Here is an 8,983-nt window from a genome sequence, read left to right as displayed (position 1 = left end):
CCTTTCCTTTTCCTTCCTTTCCTTTCCCTTTCCTTTCCTTTCCTTTCCTTTCCTTTCCTTTCCTTTTCCTTTCCTTTGCCTTTCCTTTCCTTTCCCTTTCTCCTTCTTTCCTTTCCTTTCCTCTCCTCCCTTCCACTTCCCTTTCCTTTCCTTTCCCTTTCCTTACCTTTCCTTTCCTTTCCTTTCTTTCCTTCCTTTCTATCCTTTCTTTCCTTTCCTTTCCTTTTCCTTTCCTTTCCTTTCCTTTCCTTTCCTTTCCTTTCCTTTCCTTTCCTTTCCTTTCCTTTCCTTTCCTTTCCTTTCCTTTCCTTTCCTTTCCTTTCCTTTCCTTTCCTTTCCCTTTCCTTTCCTTTTCCCTTTCCTTTTCCTTTCCTTTCCTTTCCTTTCCTTCCCTTTCCTTCCTTTCCTTCCCCTTTTTCCTTCCCTTTCTTCCCTTTCCTTCCTTTCCTTCCCTTTCCCCTTTCCTTTCCTTTCCCTTTCCTTTCCTTTCTTTCCCTTTCCTTTCCTTTCCTTTCCTTTCCCCTTTCCTTTCCTTTCCTTTTCCTTTCCTCTTCCTTTCCTTTCCTTTCCTTTCCTTTCCTTTCCTTTCCTTTCCTTTCCTTTCCTTTCCTTTCCTTTCCTTTCCTTTCCTTCCTTTCCTTTCCTTTCCTTTCCTTTCCTTTTCCTTTCCTTTCCTTTCCTTTCCTTTCCTTTCCTTTCTTTCCTTTCCTTCCTTTCCTTTCCTCCCTTTCCTTCCCCTTCCCTTCCCCTTCCCCTTCCCCTTCCCCTTCCCCTTCCTTCCCCTTCCCCTTCCCTTCCTTCCTTTCCTTCCCTTTCCTTTCCTTCCCTTTCCTTCCCTTTCCTTCCTCTCCTTTCCCTCTCCTTTCCCTCTCCTTTCCCTCTCCTTTCCCTTTCCCTTTCCCTTTCCTTTCCCTTCTCCTTTCCTTTCTTCCTTCTTTCATTCTTTCTCCTCCCTGGAAGAACTTTTTTTTTCCCTGCACGTCACCAGAGCCGAGGCCTTAAAGTTTTGAAACCCAAGTGAAGAAAGCAATTTCATGCTTCACGCCACCGCTAATTTGTCCTGTTGTAATCTGCAGCCAGCAAGCCCCTTCCGCTGAAGTTGGGGGGGGATAATGAAGGGTTTAACTTTTCGGTTCTGTCAAATTAGTTTGGGGGGAGAAGGAGGGGATGGGGGGGCCCAACGAGGAGGGCACTTCCCTTTGGGGCTGCGGAGATTGTGTGTGCGGACAAATAAGTGAGCATTACAGGTGATTCCGTCCCCGCGCCGAGCAGAGAGCTCCCATTTATCGCCATCAAATGCATTAAGCTGCGAGTCAAAGCCCTCCGCTTTCTGCTCGCAGCGAGTCTGGACCAGAAGGCAATCAAGCCATAAGGGTCATTTTCTGCATGAGCTAACCTTTTCCTCTCGTAGGGTTTGAAGCCTTTGTTGACAATGAGATGCTCAGTGGGAACATTAAATTAACACTTCATATTCGTGGCTGTAAATTTACTGGCAAGCTGAGGAAAAGTCAGGGAAAACAAACACTCCATCATTTCTGCTTCATTTAGCTGCTGAATGGGGACACTCTCACCTGCAGAGAAAAGAGGTCAGGGCAAACAGGGATAATTTTAATCTGACTCTCAGCCTAGTCTTTAGTGGCGGTGGATTGTGTTGCGTTCTGCGCTGAAAGTAAAGGTGAGAGCGAGGTGAGAGCAAGAAAATGGATAAGTACTATGTGAAATGCTTCAGAGACCTTGCCACGGGCAGGCAGGGAGGGATGGCAGGCTGGTTACTACGGAAACTAGCGGGCTAAATATTATTAATTTTGCAAACTACAGAACCAGTTTGCTCTCAGATAATGGCTGCACCAAGATTTCCTTGTGCGGGCCGGGAGATAACCTGGATAAACCTAGATTCCGCCGCCAACAGCTTTAGAAAACGAGCTGTTTTTCACTTCGATAAGGATGCTCTGTGTGACTCCATCCAAGCCATGTGTTCCCTGTCTCTGTCTCTTTCCCAGGTCGTGGCGATAGCTTTCAAGGCTGATGGGCAAATAATGCTTGTCTGCTGCAGCGCTGACTAATGTGACAGCGCTGGGCTGTCACCAGCTGTTAATGTGTGTGACATCGCTGCCCCGGCTCCTGAAATGCTCTGGGTGTCTTAAAAATGGCTGTTTGCGGGTTTTGCCTCATTCTGTCGGCAGATGAGCACAATAAATTCTGTGGAAAGGGAAACCTGAGTTCCGGAAAGGTGTTTGGAGTCTGACCCGCAGCAGCGCTTGGAACTGCTGGGGCTGCCGGGGCCGTTTGTGTCAAAGAGCAGTTCGTAATGGGGTTTGGATATCAGAATTATTTTTGGTGGAGTTTCTTCTCTGGCAGGAGGTGATGATCTTGTTAGGGGCTGAGGGGGCCGTGGGCTCACCCAGAGCATCCCACTGGCCTGGCCAAGAATTCTGGAGCAGCGGGAGTGACGGGAGGGAGGCAAGGAGCAGAGGAGAGGAGGAGATTAAAGCAGGGACGGTGACAAGCCTGTAGTGAGGAACCCTTTCAATAGTCATAGTCCTTGGTGTGCAAGGACAAACAGCACTGCTTTTGTTCTCAAACTCAGATTAACTTTTGGTTCAGGAGTGGAACTTGGAGTGACTCGGTGCAGCCACGTCTCCTAGAGGGAAAAGCACGGGCAGGTAACGGGTGAAGTGCAAAGCACAAGGTGACTGTCACCCATCTGTTCCTCTGACTCACACTGGGGTGGGTTGTCCTCTGCTGCAGCTTCCCCAGCCTGCCTGTTCACCCCCATTCTTAGCACAGTTTTTGGGGCACTTGGGAGAAAACAGCCTTCACCGGGAGGTCAGGTTTGTGTGAACACACAGCCCTTCAGGAAGGTCTGGGAGAAGAGACTTCCATGGAGTGGGGACATTTTTGTGATAGAGATGTTGTAGGGAGTGGTGCTAAAGGGGTAAACTGCATACAATAAAAATACAATAAATTCAAATATTGCTTATTTTTGGCCAGACAGCTTTCTGATCCAGTTGCAGAGGATTGTAATGCCATCCAGCAGTGCTACCAATGCTTTAATTAGCTTTCCTTGCCTGCTGACAGGCTGGAATGAATGTCTGTTTACCTGTGCTCAGGAATTTGAAGTGTGGGCAAGGAGAGGAAAAGATGGTTGGAGGGGGAAGATTTTAAGATCCTGAAAGCAAATAAGGAGGAGGAGGGTCAAATAGCTAAAAAAGTCTCTCTGAAGGAAGCCAAGTGTGTCTGGTGATGCTGCCCACAGCTTCCCCCCAGTGCCGTGCAAAGGGCGGCTGTGACATGGGCAGCCAAGAGCCGAGCTGCGTTGGGTGGACAATGAACTCACAGATTGTCCATGGAAAAGGGTTCCTGACACACTCACTGGGGAGGGCAGCAGCCCCACAGCACGTCCCCCTGCCCGGGCGTTCCTGCTGGTAGCCAGGGAGATGGGCTGAGGTGCCCTTACAGGCAGCTGCCAAGGGAGGGGAGAAGAATGTGGGCAGGCGAGGTGGTCTGGGCACAGCTGGGGCACGGACAGTGTCCCTAGGCTGGCAGGCAGGCAGAGAGCCTCCCCTTGGCAGGGCTCCATGCTGGGGCCTCATCCCGGACAGCTGACATCCTTCCCAAGCTGCTGGGGACTCTCCCTGTGGAGGGAGAGAGGAGAGAGTTCCCCATGGAGCAGAGCATTCCTTCCTCTCTATCCTCCTGAGGAAAGGGGAGTGGGCTGAGGGAGGAGAAGCCATGGGGCTCTCTGGTCCCATGCTGGATGTACCTGGATGTTGGAGATGCCTGACCCAGCCGTGGGTGCAGAGCATGGGTTGCTTGGCCTCTGTGAAATATTTCCATTTATTTTACTGGCCTCTTCAAAGATAAGGCTGAAACACCCAGTCCTGCAGTTGGGAAGGGAAAATAAAATAAAAGAGGATCAGGCACGACCCCCACGCGCACGTGGTAATTTCTCGTCTTGGCTTATCTTGTAAGAATTATAAGATACTGAGTAGGAAATAAATCATGATGTCAGGACCAAATGCCATTTTCTTGCTTGGTGTGATTTGCAGCATGGCAGTCAAGCCGATAGATTTCATTGCCTGGCGTAGGGTTCTCCCCTTTAATTGAATTATACCCCGGCGAGCGAGTGGGATTCATTCTCTGCGATACAAGGAAATTACCATTTGATGAAACAATGCTTTACTCCTCGCTCACCTGCACAAACATCCTTCAGGAAAACTATTATGCAGATATCCTTGATTGCAGACTATTGTTGCTTTTGATCTCCATTTGCTGTGGCAGCACCCGGGGATTGCACCATGGAGCATCCGAACGGCCCTGGCAGGGTTTGCTGCCTGTTCCCCCAAACCTCAGAAGGCTCTTCTGGTTCCACTTAAAATTCTCTCTGCTGCAGGTGGACAGGCAGGTACATCAGTGCATCACTGAGTGTGTCACAGTGTCCTCAGTCTCTCCTCATGGGCAAGGCATTGCAGAATAATTAATGCTAATGACCCACAGGAACTCCATTTCCTACTAAATTATTAACTCAAAAGTGACAGAAAGATTTCTGTGCCCCCACCTGTGTTGCAGCCACAGCTGAGGTGGTGAGGGCTGCAGTTCTAGACCTGGAGTATTGGCTCCTGTCCCTGCAGCCACAGGCCTTTGAGGTGCATTCCTTGGATTTGGAGTGTTCAGTGGGCTTTGGAATTGAAACTTTCACTTAATTCCTTGAGTTCAAACCCCAGCAGGCAAGGGAGAGAAGCCAATGCACGTAACCATGAATTTCCAGCTGAAGCTGTGCTTTGGGAGGGGAAAGGCTGATCCCTGAGCTCCTTGGGGCCCGCTACACCGAGATGCTTCTGCAGCAGCCTCGTGTTGTCAGCTGGCTTGTGCAGGAAATACATAATGCTCTCAAAACGACAGATTAATTACCTTGAATAAACTGGCCTTGACACGCTCTGAAGGTTTTCAAGCCATTTTCTCTCAGTTCTGAGCATGTGCCCAGCACTGCAGGTCCCCCCTTCTGGATGGGCTTGCTCGAGTGGGCTTCTAGTGGCGTTTGAAATGTGAGCTGGTGACAAAATTACAAGGTGGAAGGATGGCAACTAATCAGAGCACAGTGATGCCATTCCTAATTAATTTACCAGCAGCAGCCACTGATCTGTGCCATTATTAGCAAACTTATTAGTGCTGTTTGCAGGAGTTGCAATAAACACATGGAGCCTTTCTGGGAAAATTCCACCACTGCCTCACCACCCTCACGGGGAAGAATTTCTTCCTAATAATGGAGCTTTTGAACCCATAAGCTCCTTCCGGGGAGAAGATTTTGAATCCAAACCAAAGTGCACCAACCTTCCAGCTGCTGGGAGGTTCAGGGAAAAGCAAAATATTCTTCCATTTGAGATCAGTGGAGGGCAAACTTTCATTTGTACCCTTGCCTTGATCAAGGCTTAAGGGCTGCTCTCTCATCCAGGGCCCTGTGGAGCTGACAGGGGGAGCAGTGCCTTGTAGGGCTGGTGTTTTCCTGCTGTGCAGTGGGCAGCTTACTTTCAAATTTGTGTCTAAGGGATGAAAAGAGAATAAATTAAATTTTGGCCGGTTGCACGTGTCCTGCAATTAATCTTTCGTGCTAATCTGAGACAAGCAAGATCTCAGCTGAAGGTGGGGTGGTTTTTAATCCCTGTTCATGTTCTGCCTGGCTCTGGGGCCATGGGGTGCTCAGATCCTGGGTGTGGGTGGGCAGAGGCAGTGTTCCTAGAGCAGGCTCTGCTCAGTCTCCGGAGGAATGCGAATTGCTCCGCTGCCAGTGTTTTTCCTGACCATCCAGTAACTTTGTAATTAATGTGTTAGCTTGTAATTAATGTGTTAGCTTGTTGCCAATTAACAAGCAAAACCGTCTTGGCTGCCAAAGGCTTTTCCACTCCCAGTGTATTCCCTTTTCTCTGCTGCCTTTCATCTCTGCAGTGGGGGGAATACCTCCGATCCAGCCATCTGCCCCTTCTCTCCAGGAATTGTTGTTGTGGCTCCTGGCCTCCTCCCACCCCAGAGGCAGCCAGCCCTCTCTGGGCTTGCCATGCTGCTCCAGGAGTTTTCTTCCTCCTCGCATCTCTGATCCTGCTTTTCTTCCCTCTTGGCTGCTTGCCCAGCTCTTTGGGACCATCTCCCTGTGTTTCCAGACACCCAAATCCTGCTGCTCCATCCCAGACTCCACTCTCCCACTCCATCGCAGCACCAGCGCTCCCTCCCCGCCTCTCATGCAGTCACCTCTTTATTCTCTCCATTTGTGGTGTGTGTGTGTGTGTGTGTGTGTCTCTGGCAGGATATTTCTATAAATTCTTGCTCGCTGCCTCCATAAAATACCCGTTGGGAGTGGGGCTGGCTGGGGTGACCCAGATGCACAAGAGGAAATGTTTCATATCTCGAGGAGCACCGTCTGTGCCCCTTGGCAGCCCCTCCCGCCCGCCTATCAGATGTAGGGCTTAATGGGCTTAAGAATTAGAGCAGCTGCTTGCTGCAGAATTTATTGACTGGCTGTGCATAACGAGGGGAATTAAAATCCTAATTGGCTGAGCTGCTCCCCGTCACCTGGAGAATTTTTAACTTTTCTCAGGGCTCCTGGGCTCTTCCCTCCCTGCTCGCCTCGCTCAGGTCCATAGCCTGCCCCAGGGAATCGCAGAACCCTTTATGATCCCTTTAGGATCGTCCAGTCCACGTCCTTGGGATGGTGCCACCCTCTTCCCCAGTGCTCCCCAGGGGGAGGCAATGGTGACAGTGGTGTTCTGGAGCTGGCCACCTGCTGCAGCTTTTGGAGGAGGTCTTTTCAGTGGATTTCTTGGTGTCATCCTGCACCATGCCAGCGAGGCTCTGTTGCGCAAAATGGATGTTGAAGTGTTAAATGTTAAAGCGTGCCTCGTGCAGCTGTGGCCACCAGGCCTTCCTGCTGCCTCTGCTCTGGGCTCTGCTGCAGCTCCCAGAGACCTGGAGAGGCTTTTCCTCCTGCGTCCCTTGCTCTCAGAGAGCCTGAATGGGCACGGAAATGGCCTCACTTAAGGCTATGTCTCATTACTACATTAAGTCAACAACCACTTGAGTATCCAAGGATTTTGATCAAAGCTAGATATTGAAAGGGGGACAAAGAGTGGCAAACTTATTTGACTTCCACTTATTTCCAGAGCCTGTTGAGCACTCGGCTGTACTCCTCGCTGGCCTGAAGTGTGCCTGGGAGAGCAGCAGCCTGCTCCCTGCTCCTCCTGGTCAGAGCAGAGGCTCTGGGCTGAGGGGAGGGAGGGCAGCCTGCTCCCTGCCTGTGCCTCGCCTCTGGCACCCACAAGGAGAGGGGAGGTGTCCCCCTGTCCTGTCTCTGGGGACAAGGGACCTTCCCTGTGGTGTGGCTGTCCTGCAGGACTCACTGGAAGCTCACGGAGATGTGCTGGTGGGACAGGCATCAAGAGCTGCTGGGATCTTGAGTGGGGGTAGTCCAGAAAAAGGCAAATCCAGATTTCTGCCCCTTGCTTGGGGCTCACTCAGGTCTCTTTAATTCCATTTTCTCAGAGTGAGGAAAGGCAGCTGGCTTCTCCTGCCTACCTGCAGCATCCTCTGGGCATGTGAAGAGTGAGGAGGCAGAATGTGAAGAGTGAGGAGGCAGGAGGAGTTCCCAGTGTGAACCTCAAACGAGGCCCAGTCTGGGGACCTGCAGCAGGTGGGTTTGCCACCAAAAGAGCTCTGAAACTTGGGGCATCCATCGTGCTGTGCCCATCTCTAACACAGACCTTCTTCTGCCCCTGCCAGACTCATCAAGGCTGTGCTTCTGCAAGATGTTGGTGCCTCACCAAGCTGCCAGCACAGCAGCACAGATTCCTTGGGATTTTTTACATGGAAGTCCATCAGGATTTCGGATTCTGCTGGAGGCAGTGGGGTTTTACTGCAGTGTGTGTCATAGTCAGCCCTGGCTCCTTAGTGCTCTGTACCTAACGATGCTGTAGTAAAAATAAAAGTAATCTACAGTAAATGTATCCCAGGTCCTTATTTAATGATAAAACCCCCTCAGAGCAGTGAAAATAAACTGTTAGTGAGTCTCAGTAGTGTCTACAAAGAGGGTACTATCTCTTGGATTAATATGAAGTCCCCTCCAACAATTCTCAGTGTTATTTGCAGAGGGCTGGAAAACAGCAAGGGGAGCAGCAGCTTTCATGTGTTTGGGTTTTTCTTTCCCTTGCAGGCACGTCTAGGCATCATCACTCTGGGCTGAATCAGACCTGTCTGAGCATTCACCCTCCTGTCACAGAAGAAGCAAAGGATGCAGCAAGGCTCAGAGGTACTCCTGCTTTGCATTGAGCCCCACTTTTGTTACCATCCTGAAAACCCTTTGGAAATATGAAAGCAGAAACCTGTTCTGGTTGTGGCTGAAAGGCCATTGAAACCCAGAGAGCCCCCGAGTTTAACGGGGGAAGTCATGGTGAAGGCAGAGTGCAGCATGGGAATTTGCATTCAAGAGGAAGGAAAATGAGGGATTTGGGCAGAGAATAACTGATAGGTGCTGTGAATTCATTAAAAATGGGCTATAAAAGATACACTACAAGGTTCTGGTGGCAGACCAACAAAGCTTTTTTCTTCCCCTTCATTGTTTCTACTGTCACAGGATCCTCACAATAGCAGATAGTTTAGCCTTGTACTCCACGGTTTGTTATCTATTCTTCTATTTATTAATGCATTCTTGGGTCTTAGTGATGTGATAAACCATCCACGCTTTTCTTTTATGCTTTAATAGGATTCTTCTGGAACCCCCTCCATGTTTACATAACCTTGCAATTCACAGTTATCTATCATTTATTTCCTACTTTGTGCACTCTTGATAAAGCCACTGCGGCGAGGGGCGTCAGTGCCCCGGCTGTGGGGTGTCACCCCTTTGGGCTCCTCAGAACAAAGCCTTCCTTCAAAAATAGGGTCCTTTCCAGTGGGCTGTCCCTCTGCAAGGGCAGGAGGGAATCCTCCAAATCCAGGAGGA

The sequence above is a fragment of the Ammospiza nelsoni genome, chromosome 3, assembly GCF_027579445.1.
Source record: "Ammospiza nelsoni isolate bAmmNel1 chromosome 3, bAmmNel1.pri, whole genome shotgun sequence".
Lineage (NCBI taxonomy): Eukaryota > Metazoa > Chordata > Aves > Passeriformes > Passerellidae > Ammospiza > Ammospiza nelsoni.
Note: the sequence above shows the minus strand (reverse complement) of the source record.